At 47.7% G+C, this 18,687-nt stretch overlaps 1 protein-coding gene across 2 annotated transcripts in view; it reads right to left on the bottom strand.

Moving 5' to 3' along the window:
• mogs (mannosyl-oligosaccharide glucosidase) overlaps positions 1-8,160 on the bottom strand; it is a 57,642-nt gene extending 49,482 nt beyond the window's left edge. For both annotated transcript variants that reach the window (XM_078400957.1, XM_078400701.1), the window contains exon 1: positions 7,013-8,160. The gene's annotated coding sequence lies outside the window, so the exon portion shown is untranslated. The remainder of the gene's footprint in view (positions 1-7,012) is intronic.
• Positions 8,161-18,687: the final 10,527 nt, after the last annotated feature.

Raw genomic sequence — 18,687 nt, forward strand, 5'->3', positions numbered from 1 at the left:
CTTGTTACGAAGGCCAACATTCCATTGGCTTTCTTCACTGCCTGCTGAACCTGCATGCTTCCTTTCATTGACTGATGCACTAGGACACCCAGATCTCGTTGAACTCCCCCTCCTCCTAACTTGACACCATTCAGATAATAATCTGCCTTTCTATTCTTACTTCCAAAGTGAATAACCTCACACTTATCTACATTAAACTGCATCTGCCATGTATCCGCCCACTCACACAACCTGTCCAAGTCACCCTGCAGCCTTATTGCATCTTCCTCACAATTCACACTACCCCCCAACTTAGTATCATCTGCAAATTTGCTAATGGTACTTTTAATCCCTTCGTCTAAGTCATTAATGTATATCGTAAATAGCTGGGGTCCCAGCACCGAACCTTGCGGTACCCCACTGGTCACTGCCTGCCATTCCGAAAGGGACCCATTTATCCCCACTCTTTGCTTTCTGTCTGTCAACCAATTTTCTATCCATGTCAGTACCCTACCCCCAATACCATGTGCCCTAATTTTGCCCACTAATCTCCTATGTGGGACCTTGTCGAAGGCTTTCTGAAAGTCGAGGTACACCACATCCACTGACTCTCCCTTGTCAATTTTCCTAGTTACATCCTCAAAAAATTCCAGTAGATTTGTCAAGCATGATTTCCCCTTCGTAAATCCATGCTGACTCGGAATGATCCCGTTACTGCTATCCAAATGCTCAGCAATTTCGTCTTTTATAATTGACTCCAGCATCTTCCCCACCACTGATGTCAGACTAACTGGTCTATAATTACCCGTTTTCTCTCTCCCTCCTTTCTTAAAAAGTGGGATAACATTTGCTATCCTCCAATCCACAGGAACTGATCCTGAATCTATAGAACATTGAAAAATGATCTCCAATGCTTCCACTATTTCTAGAGCCACCTCCTTAAGTACTCTGGGATGCAGACCATCAGGCCCTGGGGATTTATCAGCCTTCAGTCCCATCAGTCTACCCAAAACCATTTCCTGCCTAATGTGGATTTCCTTCAGTTCCTCCATCACCCTAGGTTCTCCGGCCCCTAGAACATTTGGGAGATTGTGTGTATCTTCCTCAGTGAAGACAGATCCAAAGTAACGGTTTAACTCGTCTGCCATTTCTTTGTTCCCCATAATAAATTCCCCTGCTTCTGTCTTCAAGGGACCCACATTTGCCTTGACTATTTTTTTCCTCTTCACGTACCTAAAAAAACTTTTGCTATCCTCCTTTATATTATTGGCTAGTTTACCCTCGTACCTCATCTTTTCTCCCCGTATTGCCTTTTTAGTTAACTTTTGTTGCTCTTTAAAAGAGTCCCAATCCTCTGTCTTCCCACTCTTCTTTGCTATGTTATACTTCCTCTCCTTAATTTTTATGCTGTCCCTGACTTCCCTCGTCAGCCACAGGTGTCTCTTACTCCCCTTAGAGTCTTTCCACCTCTTTGGAATAAATTGATCCTGCAACCTCTGCATTATTCCCAGGAATACCTGCCATTGCTGTTCTACCGTCTTCCCTGCTAGGGCCTCCTTCCAATCAATTTTGGCCAGCTCCCGCCTCATGCCTCTGTAATCCCCTTTGCTATACTGTAATACCGACACTTCCGATTTTCCCTTCTGCCTTTCCATTTGCAGAGTAAAACTTTTCTTCTATTAGCCCACACTTCTGCAAATATTTTCTCATGTCTGAATCCATATTGTCTTTGAGTCATATAGCAAAACAGCACGTAACATGACGAAGGTAGACACAAAATGCTGGAGTAACTCAGCGGGTCAGGCAGCATCTCAGGAGAGAAGGAATGGGTGATGTTTCGGGCCGAAACATAGAAAATAGGTGCAGGAGTAGGCCATTCGGCCCTTCGAGCCTGCACCGCCATTCAATATGATCATGGCTGATCATCCAGCTCAGTAACCTGTACCTGCCTTCTCTCCATACCCCCTGATCCCTTTAGCAAAAAGGGCCACATCTAACTCCCTCTTAAATATAGCCAATGAACTGGCATCAACTACCTTCTGTGGCAGAGAATTCCACAGACTCACCACTCTCTGTGTGAAGAAATGTTTTCTCATCTCGGTCCTAAATGACTTCCCCCTTATCCTTAAGCTGTGACCCCTGGTTCTGGACTCCCCCAACATCGGGAACAATCATCCCGCATCTAGCCTCTCCAACCCCTTAAGAATTTTATATGTTTCTACAAGATCCCCCCTCAGTCTTCTAAATTCCAGCGAGTTCCGGCGAGAACCCTTCTTCAGACCGAGAGTCAGAGGAAAGGGGAACGAGAGATACAGACAGTACTATGAATGGAAGATATCCAGAAAGCAACAATAATCAGGGAAAGGTGAACCCCACAATGGCCCATTGTTGGCTGTGGGTTAGGTGTTGTACGGACAGCGAAACTCAACAGGACGACAGTGAAACTAGTATGATGACCCTAGTTGAGCGCAGACTCAGTGATTGTTTTGCTGAACACCTTCGCTCAGTCTGCCTCGGCCTACGTGATCTCCCTGTTGCCAAACATTTTAACACCCATTCCCACACTGTCCTTCCTGGGCCTCCTCCACTGCCAAAGTGAGGCCACACGCATATTGGAGGAACAGCACCTCATATTTTGCTTGGGCAGCTTACAACCCAGAGGTATGAATATTGATTTCTCTAAGTTTAAGTAACCCTTGCTTTCTCTCTCTCCATCCCCCCGTCGTTGTACTAGTTTTACGGTCATCCTGTTGAGTCTTTGAGGGCAGCAGCGAAACAACCATTGGCTGGCTGGTGAGTCACAGGTAGAGCAGGTATAAAAAGGGTGCAAACGGCACTTTAGCTGTCTTTGAGTGCAGGTCGGGCAGAGCACATACCTTCAAGCTCATCAGAGGAAGGAAGGTCAGGAGTGAGTGTGGGGATTGGCTCAACAATTAGATTGGAAGATTGGTAAATTGGACAATTAGTCAATTTAGCATCTGATATAAGCAAGACTTGCTCAAGGGGGGTGTCAAATGGGATAGTCAAGGATGGAGTGAAAGGGAAAGAGAGTAAAGGGAAAGAGAGTAAAGGGATAATGACCCCAGAATTAACGGGAAAGAAAGCTCACAAAGGGATAAGAGAGTAAGGCCAAGTGTAACAGGGATCGATGTGAAGGGTGAGATGAGTAAAGAATTAAAGGTATTGTATATGAATGCGTGAAGTATAAGAAGTAAAGTAGATGAGCTTGAGGCTCAGTTAGCGGTTGGTAGATATGACATTGTGGGGATTACAGAGACGTGGCTGCAGGAGGATCGGGCCTGGGTTATATGTCCTATAGAAAGGACGGGCAAGTGGGCAGAGGCGATGGGGTAGTTCTGCTGGTGAGGGACGAAATTCAGTCCCTTGCGAAGGAAGACATAGGGACTGACGAGGTAGAGTCACTGTGGATAGAGTTGAGGAATTGTAAAGGCAAGAAGACACTAATTGGAGTTATCTACAGACCCCCAAATAGTAGCCCGGATGTAGGGTGTAAGATGCAGCAGGAGTTAAAACTGGCATGTAACAAAGGTAATGCCATTGTGGTGCTGGTAGACTGGGAAAATCAGGTTGGTTCTGGACCCCAAAAAAGAGAGTTTGTAGAGTGCCTCCGAGATGGATTCTTAGAGCAACTTGTATTGGAGCCTACCAGAGAAAAGGCAATTCTGGATTTAGTGTTGTCCAATGAACCAGATTTGATAAGAGAACTCGAGGTAAAGGAACCGCTTGGAGGTAGTGATTGTAATATGATTAGTTTTAATCTGCAATTTGAGAAGGAGAAGGTTAAATCGGAAGTGTCAGTGTTGCAGTTGAACAAAGGGGACTACGAAGGCATGAGAGAGAAGCTGGCCAAAGGGATCTTAGCAGGATTGACGGTGGAACAGCAATGGCAGGAATTTCTGGGCATAATCCGGAAGATGCAGGATCATTTCATTCCAAAAAGGAAGAAAGATTCTAAGGGGAGTAAGAGGCAACCGTAGCTGACAAGGGAAGTTAGGGATGGAATAAAACTAAAAGAAAAGATGTATAGCACAGCAAAGTGTAGCGGGAAGCCAGAGGATTGGGAAACTTTCACAGGACAACAGAAGGTAACAAAACGGGCAATACGGGCTGAAAAGATGAAGTACGAGGGGAAGCTGGCCAAGAATATAAAGGACAGTAAAAGCTTCTTTAAATATGTTAAGAGAAAAAGAGTAGCAAAGTCAAATGTGGGTCCCTTGAAGGCAGACACGGGTGAAATTATTATGGGTAACAAGGAAATGGCAGAAGAGTTGAACAGGTACTTCGGATCTGTCTTCATTAAGGAAGACACAAACAATCTCCCAGATGTACTAGAGGACAGAGGATCTAGGGGGGTAGAGGAACTGAAAGAAATTTGCATTAGGCGAGAAATAGTATTGGGTAGACTAATGGGACTGAAGACTGATAAATCCCCTGGGCCTGATGGTCTGCATCCCAGGGTCCTCAGGGAGGTGGCTCTAGAAATAGTGGACACATTGGTGATCATTTTCCAATGTTCAGTAGATTCAGGATCGGTTCCTGTGGATTGGAGGGTAGCTAATGTTATCCCACTTTTCAAAAAAGGAGCGAGAGAGAAAACGGGGAATTACAGACCAGTTAGCCTGACATCGGTGGTGGGGAAGATGGTGGAGTCAATTGCGTCAATTAGTCCCTCGCGCGCCGCCACCTCACAGCACCACCGGCCCCTCACAGCACCACCGGCCCCTCACAGCACCACCGGCCTCTCACAGCAACACCGGCCCCTCACACCACCACCCCCCCTCCACCGTACTCCACCTGGACTTGCACCTATTTCTCCCCTCCTCCTACATTCCTTCCTTTGACTTCACAATTCGCAACGCTTCCATCAGACCTTCTGCTTTGTCTCTGTTTCAACCATCTGACTATCAACCCACCCCCCCAGCCTGTGTTCACCTATTACCTGCCGTGTTTTGTCCTGCCTCTCCTCACTCCCGGCTTTCAGTCTGAAGAAGGGTACCAATCTGAGGATGCTCCCTGCCCTCTGAGTTACTCCAGCATGTTGTCTTTTTTGTAAACTAGCATCTACAGTTCTTTGTTTCTACAAGGTTATCTCCAGACAAATCATCATGCAAGCCTAATCAGACAAATCATCAGTAATGTTATCTCAGGCTACTGCCACGACATTCTCCTTAATCAATAAACTGGAATCTGTGGAATTCTCTGCCTCAGAAGGCAGTGGAGGCCAATTCTCTGAATGCATTCAAGAGAGAGCTAGATAGAGCTCTTAAGGATAGCGGAGTCAGGGGGTATGGGGAGAAGGCAGGAACGGGGCACTGATTGAGAAAGATTAGCCATGATCACATTGAATGGCGGTGCTGGCTCGAAGGGCCGAATGGCCTACTCCTACACCTATTGTCCATTGTCTAAACACCTCCTTTTTTCCCCAAAGATTTTTTACAAAATGCTGGAATAACTCAGCAGGACAGGCAGCAGCTCTGGAGAGAAGGAATGGGTGACATTTCAGGTCGAAACCCTTTTTCCCCACCTCTATCTCCCCTGTAGCACCTGTACCCTGGAACATTAAACTGCCAGTCCTGTCCCTCTCTTCGGCAAATGACCACGTCCGTCGCACATACCTCTCCACACCCCAAGTTTATCCAACTTTTCCATTATGCTCTGGCATTAAAATAAATGCAATTCGATCAAACAGTCCCTTGTTCCCTGCCGAGCCCCTGCTCATTCAATCCACTGACTTTTCATCATCTTCCATACCGGTTTCCAGCCTAATCCAGAGATCACTATCCACTGGGTCTGGATGGCTTGAATAATTCTCTCGTGTATCTTGGGGAAAAGATTTGCCATCACTCCCAACAGCTCAGGAATACAAAGCAATCCTTGCAACTACTCCTCAGCCTTTCAATGATTTGCAGTCCTATTTCTATGTTCTCTGAGGTATCAAAACAGCAGTAAACCAGAGATTACAATTTTTGAAATGTTCCTTTTAATCTCTTTCCTATTTCCCTAGAATCTCTCTTCAAAGTGGCACAGTGTGCAGTGGTAGAGTGTGACTGTGGGTGCTGCTGTAAGGAGTTTGCACGTTCTCCCTGTGACCTCAATAATGTCTTGGCAACTGTAACATAATATCCTGAGCTCTATGCCCAATATCCTGACTGATGAAGGCCACTGAACTGAAAGCCTTACCGACTACCCTGTCCACCCATGACGTCACTCTCAGGAAACTATGTACCTGTACTTCTGGATCCTTCTACTCGACAACACTCCCCAGGGCCCCAATGTTCACTGAGAAGGTCCTATCTTCTTTCATGACTATCTTGAAACTAATGGAATGATGGGCACTGGTCAAAGTGACTTCCCACCAACACATCAACTACTTGCCAAGTCTCATTTACCAAGGTTGTTGGCTCCTCTCTCGTAGCAGTCTTGCCTAACATTGCTCTATTCCCTGTCCGTTCACAGAAAAGAGTTGCCCAGCTGTGTAATGACACATTTAGACAATAGGTGCAGGAGGAGGCCATTTGGCCCTTTGAGCCAGCACCGCCATTCAATGTGATTATGGCTGATCATTCTCAATCAGTACCCCGTTCCTGCCTTCTCCCCATACCCCCTTGACTCCACTATCCTTAAGAGCTCTATCTAGCTCTCTCTTGAATGCATTCAGAGAATTGGCCTCCACTGCCTTCTGAGGTAGAGAATTCCACAGATTCACAACTCTCTAAAAATTTTGATTCGCAAACTATACATAATTGTTTTTAGCATCAATCCTTGAAGCTCCCCCATTGAGACATGATTCTTATCGACTTCATTCCCCAGATCCAGGGATACCAGCGTTGCTATCTGCCCATCCATCAAACAAGTTTACCTGTATACATTTCAGGAATACCTCTTTATCTTTCTTCCCAATGACCCATGGAACAACTGCACCATTGCTCGCACTGTAAATGATCTCGTCTTAATTTACTCATTAATCCATCTCAAAATTGCTTCACAAAGGGTATAGATTATTCCTTTTTACCTGTTTGTGCCCGAAATCCATTTTGGTAATGGTGAAGATCAGGGAACAACCGAGTTCCTGGGAATTCCTTTGTTATTTTTGGATCTGATACACCTTTAAACACTTTCTTTTGGTTTCTAAAAGGAGCATCAACAACTGTCTCTTTAGTTAGAGGTGATGAAATTGCAATCTGGGACCAAATCCCTAAAATCACAATTACACCTCTAATCAACATTTGAAACTGTTACGAGAACCTGAAACTGTCTGAATCTTCTCAGGCAACTATTTTCTCTCCTTGCAGTTTCCTTTTTTCCAATTATTTTTTAGCTGTCACCCTGCCTTGATTCCACTTTGCTCTTTTGCAGCGTGTTCATATTTTCTTATCTGCTGGTTCAGTTTCACCTGGGTCCTTTCTTTGTCAATACCCCTATCTATCACTTTCCTTCTTACGATCTGCTGCATAGTATTTAACTCAAATGCGCCCTGATTAATCTGCCTCCCTCACCCTTTACTTCTTTCTATTTTCTTCCAACTTGGATGCCCTTGCTTTACCCTCAGGCCATTCTCTCCCACCCTCACACTCTGCCTCCCTCCCTCCCTCACACTTCCCTTTGGCTCTGTTACATTATTTCTCCTGGTCTCCCCCGTCTTTTATTTTTATTGTTTCTCTTTATTGATCTTTCTCACTCCCCTTGACTCTTTCCTTCTTTCACTCCCTAGTCCGTTAACTGCTTTTCTTCTTCCCCATATCTAACAGCCCTGCTACCTATCCTCTTTTCCCATTCTACCTCTCTCTTTAACCCTCTCCCCCCCCACACATCCAGCCCCGATGCCTTCTGTCTCCAAGCCCTCTATTCCTCGCTATATCTTCCCTGTTCCACCACACTCACTACAACCTGCCTTTATGGCTCGACCCTGCCACTCCTTTTCTCTCCCCACTCCAGCTCACCTTCTCGGACAAATGCCAATTTATTTCTATCTAGTTAACCCTGATTTGATCCAAATTTCCCTCTTAAACCATGCTCCCTTCTACATATTTCTCTCTCCACTGTTCCACCTTCCCCACTGCCTCCCTTGCTCGGCCTTCTCCCTTCACACGCTGCTCTCTCTCTCTCTCTCTCTCTCTCTCTCGCTCACTCACTCCCTCTTCACCAACCTTTCTCCCACTTTTCCCCAGACTCTCAGCTTTCTCTCCCCTCCCGGTCTCCTCACTCCCCCTCTCCCCCCCTTTCTCCCTCACTGCCTCCTTCTCTCACTCCCTCTCTCCCCCCCTTTCTCCCTCACTGCCTCCTTCTCTCACTCCCTCTCTCCCCTCCCGGTCTCCTCACTTCCTCTCTCCCCCCCCACCCCGTTCTCCCTCCTTCTCTCACTCCCCTCACCCCCAGTCTTCCTCACCACCCCCCCCCCCCCGTCTCTCTCTCCTGCAGTCCCTCTCCTTCCCCGTCTCTCTCCCTCCTCCCCCCCCCCCCCCGTGCGTCTCTTTCTCTCTCTTCCCGTGTCTCTCTCTCTCTCTCTCTCTCTCTCTCTCCTTCCCTCTCTCCAGTAACGGCCGTGCCTCGCGCGACGCCGTTTGAATCGCCTTTGCCGCCGGGAACCGGCCCGGGCCCGCGCTGCTTGCGTCACACACCGGCAGCTCACGTGATGAGCCCCGCCCTTCTCTCAGGTCCCGCCCCTTCTCTCAGAACCCGCGTCCTCCCCACCTGCGCGAGATCCCACAGCCCCGCCCCTCCACCACAGGCCCGCCCCCTCCACCACAGCCCCACCCCTCCACCACAGCCCCGCCCCCTCATCCCAGGTGTTTGTGCAGTAATCAATAATAGACAATAGGTGCAGGAGTAATCAACCAGAACTAGAGCCCCGCCCCTCTCACAAACCCCGCCCCACCACCAACCCGGTGTTTGCGCAGTAATCAACCAGAACCAGAGCCCCGCCCCTCTCACAGACCCCGCCCCACCCCCTCCACCACAGCCCCGCCCCCTCCAACACAGCCCCTCCACCACAGACCCGCCCCTCCACCACCAACCTCACCCCAGGTGTTTGCGCAGTAATCAACCAGAACCAGAGCCCCGCCCCTCACAAACCCCGCCCCACCCCCTCCACCACAGCCCCGCCCCCTTCACCACCAACCTCACCCCAGGTGTTTGCGCAGTAATCAACCAGAACCAGAGCCCCGCCCCTCACAAACCCCGCCCCACCCCCTCCACCACAGCCCCGCCCCTCCACCACCAACCTCACCCCAGGTGTTTGCGCAGTAATCAACCAGAACCAGAGCCCCGCCCCTCACAAACCCCGCCCCACCCCCTCCACCACAGCCCCGCCCCTCCACCACCAACCTCACCCCAGGTGTTTGCGCCGCCCCTCACAGACCCCGCCCCACCCCCTCCACCACAGCCCCGCCCCCTTCACCACCAACCTCACCCCAGGTGTTTGCGCAGTAATCAACCAGAACCAGACCCTCTCACAGACCCCGCCCTTCCCCACAGCCCCGCCCCTCAACAACAGCCCCACCACCTCCACCACAGCCCCTCCCCCACAGCCCGCCCCCTCCACCACAGCCCCGCCTCTCCACCACAGCCCCGCCCCCTCCACCGCAGCCCCGCCCCCTCCACCACAGCCCCACCCCCTTCATCGCACCCCCGCCCCCCCACCACCTCCGTGTCTCGACATACAGGTTGCTGTTCTGAACAACTAACTAGTATTATACAAATCATGAGAAACTGGAAATACAATAACGGGAATAATTTATTTAAATTAAATAACAGTAACTAATCTATTCCATATAACCAATTGATCTGATATATTAAAACAGTGTTGGATATTTAAATAATTTATACACAAATAAGCTGAATGACTGAACATACATGCACTAAATCATACATTGTAAGGATCGTTGCTAATCATTGCAGAATGTATTGACGTAGTGTGGGAATGTACTCGGCAGGCACAGCGGCGGCGAGTTTAAGACTGCTGATAGATGTGGGTCTGGCCAGAGGGACAGACATGGTGGCATGAATGTTCTCATCCCCAGGCAACTCTTCACTGCTCCTGTGAGTTCTGGTGGCAATGTCTGGTACAGAGTCATCGAGGCTAAGATGAAGATTCCAAAAATCTGGAGGTGAATAAGAAACTTAGTAAGTTACACAAAGCACAGGACAGTACCAATCTAAATCATTCCAATTTGCATATGATTTTATATTCTTCTATTCAGCCTGTTCATGAGTATCTGAAATATGAAAATAATAATATAATATAAATGAGCTTGTGGAGGAGCCTCTTAAATATCTCTATAGTATCTGTGTCCATCACCACCAAAGGCAGCACGTTCCAAGGCACCACCACCCTGTTGTGTAAAAACCTTCCCCAGACATCTCCTTTAAATTGACTTGGGTGCTCATTCTCACCTTAAAGCACCTTGGGTGCTCATTCTTGCCTTAGTCACTGAAAGGAAGCATGCAGGTACAGCACGCAGTGAAGAAAGTCAATGGAATGTTGGCCTTCATAACAAGAGGAGTTCAGTATAGGAGCAAAGAGGTCCTTCTGCAGTTGTACAGGGCCCCAGTGAGACCGCACCTGGACTACTGTGTGCAGTTTTGGTCTCCAAATTGCACAATATTCTTGATATTGAGGGCGTGCGGCGGAGGTTTACTAGGTTAATTCCCGGAATGGCAGGACTGTCATATGTTGAAAGACTGGAGCGACTAGGTTTGTATACACTGGAATTTAGAAGGATGAGAGGGGATCTTATCGAAACGTATCAGATTATTAAGGGGTTGGACACGTTAGAGGCAGGAAACATGTTCCCAATGTTGGGGGTCCAGAACCAGGGGCCACAGTTTAAGAATAAGGGGTCGGCCATTTAGAACGGAGATGAGGAAAAACTTTTTCAGTCAGAGAGTTGTGAATCTGTGGAATTCTCTGCCTCAGAAGGCAGTGGAGGCCAATTCTCTGAATGTATTCAAGAGAGAGCTAGATAGAGCTCTTAAGGATAGCGGAGTCAGGGGGTATGGGGAGAGGGCAGGAACGGGGTATTGATTGAGAATGATCAGCCATGATCACATTGAATGGCGGTGCTGGCTCGAAGGGCCAAATGGCCTACTCGTGCACTTATTGTCTATTGTCCATTAAAGCTCAGCCAAAGCTATGCTGTCTAGTCTTTGACGTTTCCACGCTGGGAAAAAATGTTCTGTCTATGCTATTTGCACCTCTCATAATTTTATATATTCCCATCAAATCTCCTAGCAAACACCAGCATCCCAGAGAAAATAATCCAAGTCTGTCCAACGTCTCCCAGTAGCTAACAACCTCTAATCCAAGCAGCTTTCTGGCAAATCTCCTCTGCTCCCTCTCCCAAGCCTCCACCTCATTCCTGTAATGGCGTGACCAGAATTGCACACCATACTCTAAATGTGGTCTAATCAAAGTCCCATAAAGCTGCAGCATGACGTGCCAACTTTTATACTCAATGTCCTATGCACTAAAATGTGTGGTATTGTGGATAGTGAAGATGGCTATCAAATATTGCAACAGCATCTTGATCAGTCGGGCAGGGGCTGAGGAATGGTTGATGGAATTTAAGACAGAGAAATTGAGGTGCTGCATTTTAGAAAGTCTAACAAGGGCAGGACCTTGTAGAGCAGAGGAGTCGAGGTTCCAGGCACGTAGTTCCTTGAAAGTAGCACCACAGGTTAGAGTTAGATATAGCTCTTGGGGCTAAAGGAATCAAGGGATATGGGGTACTGATTTTAGATAATCAGCCATGATCATATTGAATGGCGGTGCTGGCTCGAAGGGCCGAATGGCCTGCTCCTGCACCTATTTTTCTGTTTCTATAGGCTGGTCAAAAAGGCTTTTGGTACATTGGCCTTCATCAGTCAGAGTATTGAGTATAGAAGTTGGGAGTCATGTTACAGTCGTATACGACATTGGTGAGGCTACATTTGCGATTGTGTTCAGTTTTGGTTACTATGTTAGACATAGAATAGAAAATAGACATAGAAAATAGGTGCAGCAGGAGGCCATTTCGCCCTTCGAGCCAGCACCGCCATTCATTGTGATCATGGCTAATCATCCACAATCAGTAACCCATGCCTGCCTTCTCCTCATATCCCTTGATTCCACTAGCTCCTAGAGCTTCATCTAACTATCTCTTAAATTCATCCAGTAATTTGGCCTCCACTGCCCTCTTTGGCAGAGAATTCCACAGATTCACAACTCTCTGGGTGAAAAAGTTATAGGAAATAAGTTGTCAAAATGGAAACGGTGCAGAGAAGATTTACGAGGATGTTGCCAGGACTTGAGGGCCTGAGCTATAGGGCGAGGTTAAACAGGCTGGGACTTTATTCCTTGTAGCGCAGGATAATGGTGGATGATATTATAGAGGTGTATAAGATCTTGAGGGGGATAGATAGGGTAAATGCACAGTCTTTTACTGAGGGACAAATTATGATAGGCATTTGGAAGGAGCTGCTAGAGGGCATTGTTTGAGCAGGTACTAGCACAAAGTTTTAAAAACATTTGGTCAGGAGCCTGGATAGGATAGGTTTAGAGGGAGGAGGAGGAAAAAAACCTGCAGATGCTGGTTAAAATCGAAGGTAGACACAAAATGCTGGAGTAACTCAGCAGGTCAAACAGCATCTCGGAATGGGTGACGTTTCGAGTCGAGACCCTTCAGTCTGAAGAAGGGTCTCGATCCGAAACGTCACCCATTCCTTCTCTCCCGAGATGCAGATGTAGATGTTGGTTGGCGTGGGCAAGTAGGGCTGAAGGGCCTGTTTCCAAGCTGTATGACACTATGACCTCTCACAATGCATGGAGTCATACATTTTGGTAGTAGGAATAAAACTGTGGCCTATTTTCTAAATGTGGAGAGAATTCAGAAATCGGAGGTGCAAAGAGAGTTGCTGGAGCAGGATTCCCAAATAGTTAATTTGCAAATCGAATCGGTAGTAAGGAAGGCAAACACGGCAAACACAATGCTAGCATTTATTTTGAGAGGAGAATACAAATACAGGGATGTACTGTAAAGCTGAGTTTTTATAAGGCGCTGATCAGACTGCATTTGGAGTATTGTGAGCAATTTTGGGCCCCATATCTGAGGAAGGATGTGCAGGCACTGGAGAGGGTCCAGAGGAGGTTTACGCGAATGATCCCAGGAATGAGTGGATAAACATATGATGAGCGTTTGACAGCATTGGGCCTCTGCTCGCTGAAGTTTAGAAGGATGATGGGGGTCTTCATTGAAACTTACCGAATAGTGCGAGACCTGGATAGAGTGAATGTGGAGAGGATGTTTCCACTAGTGGGAGAGTCTAGGACCAGAGGTCTCAGCCTGTTCATTGTCTGTCTAAATGCCTTTTAAATGATTGCTATTGAATGTGCTTTCACCACTTCTCCAGGCAATGTGTTCCAGGCACCCACCACTCTCTGTGTAAAACACATGCCTCGCATATCTCCTTTACTTTTGCCCTTTTCACCTTAAAGCTATGCCCATTAGTCTTTGACATTTCCACCCTGGGTGAAAGGTTCTGACTGTCTACCCTATCTTTGTCTCTCATCATTTTATAAAGTTCTATCAGGTTTTCTTTTCAACCTCTGCTGTCCCAGAGAAAACAATGCAAGTCTGGCGAGCCTTACCCCAAATCCCCCCAAATCCAGGCAGCATTCTGGTGAACCTCCTCTGCACCTCCCCCAAAGTCTCCACCTTCTTCCTGGAATACTGCACGCAAGACTCCAAATTCGGCCTAACCAAAGTGCTCAATGTTATTTATTGTCACATGTGTGACCAACTTGTCACATGTAGCAATAAAGTATTCATTCATTCATTCATTCGTCTGCAAGTGGCGCGATGCTTTGTCGCCATTTTCTATGTCCAGTCTGGGCTTTATTTCTTATGGGCAGTGCCCGATGCAGACAACAGACAACCCCCTGGCTGCTGCACACCTGCAGTCATCGCCTTCCTTGGAAGCCAAGTCCCTCCTCACCCGTCCACCTTTGTGCTCCGGGACGACCTTGAGCACGCAGTGGGTGGGCCAGACCCCGGTTCCCTCTCCTCTCCTATCGGCCTCACTCCCCGCCCATCATCCGCACTGGCTCCATCTTCCCGGTACCTCTGGTGTTCGGGGCCGATCATGGGCCCGCTCGGTGGTCTCCCCCCTGTAGGCCGTGTGCTGCTGGGTCTTGCGTTCGGCCTCAGGGGGGTCGATCATGGGCCCGCTCGGTGGTCTCCCCCCTGTAGGCCATGTGCTGCCGGGTCTTGCGTTCGGCTGAAGGGGGGCCGATCATGGGCCCGCTCGGTGGTCTCCCCCCTGTAGGCCGTGTGCTGCCGGGTCTTGCGTTCGGCTGAAGAGGCGAGCATGGGCCGGCTCGGTGGCCTCCCCCCAACAGGCTGTTGTGACGGGTGGCCGGTTCAGCGGCTCTCTTGCTGCAGGCAGGCTGTGGCGCGCTGGGAGCTTCAGTATAGGACCAGACTGCGTAAAACGTGTCGACACCTGTAACGTTACAGCATGACTTCCTGTCTCAGTCAATAACTTGACTGATAAATGCAAGCATACCATATGCCTTCTTTAACACTCTATCTACTTGTGTTGCCATTTCAAGGAGTTATGGACTGGACTCCAAGATCCCTCTGTACATCAATGCAGTTAAGGGTCCTGTGCATTTCCTCTTACAATTGTACTGTCTACCTCCGATTTTAATCAGCATCTGCAGTTTTTTTCCAACACATTTCTATGCTTATGTTTCTTACTGATCTAAATCTTGCTGTATCCTTTGACAACCTTCCTCAACATGCACAATTCCACCTATGTTTATAGCTCTTAATCATTTAAATACATCACAAACAACCAGGACATAAAGCTCCAGTCAGAATACCACTCTTCCACAACGATCCTCAGTCTGCTATTGCCATACCAGTTTTGAATCCAATCTACCAATCCCCATGAATGCCACGTGCCTTGACAGTGACAAACCTCTCCATATTGAAGATACCCAAAACCAGAGGACACTGGCTTGTGAGGATGAAGAGGGTTTGGAGGTTTTCTCCCTCAGAGGGATGCTTTTGGTTTTGGTGTATGGAACGCACTGCCTGAGGGGTTGGTGGACGCAGAGACTACCACACTATTGAATTGAATACTTTATTGTCACATGTGACAAATCACAGTGAAATTCTTTGCTTGCTTATCCATGGTATGCAAATAGTCGCCACCTAAAGGGTGCTGACATTTCCAAAGTATCCTGTGCCTGAAGGGAATCACATAAAAGGTCAATATCTTCAGCCTGTAGATGGGACAACCGAAGATAGACACAAAAAGCTGGAGTTACTCAGCAGGACAGGCAGCATTTCTGGAGAGATGGAGTGGGTGACGTTTCAGGTCAAGACCCTCCTTCAGCCACATAGGCTGCTCTGGAAGGTCACATTGCATGGGGTCCAGGGAGAGCTAGCTGGCTGGGAGGCGAATCAGCTTCATGGAAGGAGGCAAAGGGTGATGGTGCAAGGTTGTTTTTCAGACTGGAGGCCTGTGGCTAGTCGTATGTGGGCCCTCGACGTTCCCTCCCCCCACCCAATCTTTGCACATCGCCCAGTCCTTTCCACTCGTCACTTTAATTTCATGTTTCATGTAATTTGTGTTTTATGACAGTTGGCAGATCAACTTCCCTCCTGGGATGAATAAAGTTCTCTCGTATTGTTATCTCCACAAAATACAAATGACTGAAGCAGGATTGCCCCAGCACAAAGCCACGCTGACCAACCCTCGTTAGTCCCTACATTTCCAAATGTATAGAAATCCTATCCCTTAGGATTTTCATTAATTTTCCTAACAATCATGCAACACTCATCAGTCTGTAGTTACCTACAGTAGTTTATCACTAGAAACAAGGAACTGCAGGCGCTGGTTTACATAAAAAAGACAAAATGCTGGAGTAAACTAGGCAGGTCAGGCAGCATCTTTGGGGAGGTGACGTTTCGGGTTGGGACCCTTTTTCAGACTGATTGTAGTGGGGGAGGGGGAACAAAGCCTGGCAGGTAATAGGTGGATAAAGATGAGAGGATGTTTGATAAGCAGATAGTTGGACAAAGGCCAGAGATGAGGATACTGGGTCTGCCAGGGCAGTGCTGCGTGTGGATTTTGGATAAAACAGGCAGTGTGGGGTTGGGGAACGATAAGGTTGGAGGCTGTGGAGGCACTGGAGTTGTTCAGATCAGTGGCGGTTTGCGAGATGTAGGCCTCGTGTCAGTCGAGGGGTCGGTATGAGAAGTTGCCCAAGAGCTGACGCCTGGCCTTAGCAGGGTAGAGGTTATTCTGCCAGACTACACCGGCACCTCATTTGCCAGCGGCTTCGATGCCACAAGTGGAAGATGCAGAAGAGTTGGGTGGTTGCTGCCTGTATGAGAAGGTATTAGCTCGAAGGAAGGCTTGGACAAATTTAGATCGTTTTAGTTAGGGTGTCAGAGACTGAGGGTAAACCTGACTATTTATAAAATTATGAGGCATAAATAGGGAATGTGGTCATAGCCATTTACTCAGTGTGAAAATTTCAAATATTGGAGGCAAAGTTTTAATGTGAGACGGTAACCATTTAAAGGAAATGTGTGCAGCAAGCGAGTGGCAAGCACGTGGACAACACTGGCCGGAGAGGTGGGTGAGGCAGATACGAAAGCAACATTTAAAAAGCATTGAGACAGGTACATGAACAGTCAGGATATGGGGAGAGTGTAGACGATATGAAGGCAGAGGAGAATAGTTTAAAGTGGCATCATGTTTGGCACAGGTAGGGTGGGCCCTTTAAAGGCCTGTCCCTGTGCTGTATCTCTTTATGCCAAAAAACCCTCAAAATCCCATGGCCCTTGATAACTGTTAGCCCCTCATCTCTGGCAACATCATAAATCCTCCCTGCCCTATAATAATTGTTTTTATATTGTTTCTGAATTGAATACCAAAATGTATGCAAATGGAACCAGCCTTTGTGATGGTGTACCATCTCCCGCGTTGCCTGAGACTTTGCCATCCTGGTGAGGAGAGCTCTCTGCGTGGCTGGGCCACCGTGCCCTTGAATGTGAAGATTGAGACGTACCCTGTAGATTAGGCTTCACTGAGTGGTGCTCATGGCCAAGCGTCTTCCCACTGGACTCACATCACTGGTGCTGCAGTCCTATGTACTCGACTGGCTAGATGGGGCATCGGAGTCCTTTGTGGAAAGGGAGATATACATGGAGCTGTGGGAACTAAACAGTGGGAAGGAAAATCAATTTTACACCAGTCAAAAGGATTATCGATAAGGACAATTGACATCTGCACAGTAAATGAGACAGTAAGCTCCATTATAAGGGGCTAAAGGAGAGGTAACAGTATTTGACAGTAAGAAGGTTAACAATGTAAGTATAAATGAGGAAGAGCTATTTGGCTTATGCTTCTAAAAGGAATATCAGACTTGTTGTTTCCAATCAACCATCAGAATCTCCCCTAAAGTAAAGCAGCAGCCTGATTGCTGCAGGGGTCTGGAATCAGTGCCAATAGGACTGCTCTGCCACTCTGCAGATCTGTTCCCTGAGCCACATCTCTGTCTCTGTGCAGAGGCATGTCTGCACATGGAGAGGCAAAGAAAGGTGGGGTGAAAGGGCATGTCCATACCCTGAGGGAGTAGAGACACAAGAGGCTGCAGATGCCGGAGTGTGGAGCAAAACACAAAGTGCTGGAGGAGACACAAAGAACAGCAGATCTTGTGTAGAACAAAAAAATGCTGGAGGAATCCAGCGGGTCAGGCAGCATCTGAGGGGGAAATGGCCAGTTGATGTTTTGGGTGCGGACCCATTTCTTCCTAGCTCTTGCCTCATCCCCCTCACCTCTAGACTGGCCATCTCCCCTCCATACTTTCAGTCCAGGCGAGGAGTCTCAGGTTGAAATGCCAACTGGCCATTGCCCTCCGCAGATGCTGCCCTGTCTCCCCTACATTTGTTTGCACTGAGTAACTAGAATCTGGAGTTATGGAGTTTCAATACCCTGAGGACTTTGAAATATGTCTTTAGGAAACATCACATATCCATACTTGGAGGGAAAGAAATCTTGACATCATCTGTGGACAGACACGTTCTACACATACATCCCCTCAGCTCAGATTACACTCCTCTCCCACACTCACTGCCTTTTGTCATTGACCAACTAAATCGATTTATTTCCATATGTTTCAATATGATTCAACAGGGTGTCATGATGAACTCCATTAAATAGCTTTGGGCCTTCAATTAAATAGGTTTTTTGCATAGAGATGGTTTCTTAGAGCAGCTTGTTGTGGAGCCTACCAGAGAAATTCTGGATTTAGTGTTGTGTTGTGAACCGGATTTGGTTAAGGTAAAGAAACCACTAGGTGGTAGTGACCACAATATAATATTTAACCTGCAGTTTGAGAGAGAGAAGGTGAAATCGGATGTATTGGTATGGCGGCTGGGCAAAGGGACCGACAGAGGCATGAGGGAGGAGCTGGCCAAAGTTGTCTGGAAAGGGACCCAAGCAGGAATGACGGTGGAACAGCAATGGCAGGAAATTCTGGGAATCATATGCTCCTAAGTGATAGGAGCAGAATTAGGCCACCCGGCCCATTAAGTCTACTCCGCCATTCAATCATGGCTGATCTATCTCTCCCTCATAACCCCATTCTCCTGCCCTCTCCCCATAACCCTTGACACCCGTACTAATTAAGAA

Source organism: Rhinoraja longicauda, chromosome 1 (genome assembly GCF_053455715.1).
Source record: "Rhinoraja longicauda isolate Sanriku21f chromosome 1, sRhiLon1.1, whole genome shotgun sequence".
Taxonomy (NCBI): domain Eukaryota; kingdom Metazoa; phylum Chordata; class Chondrichthyes; order Rajiformes; family Arhynchobatidae; genus Rhinoraja; species Rhinoraja longicauda.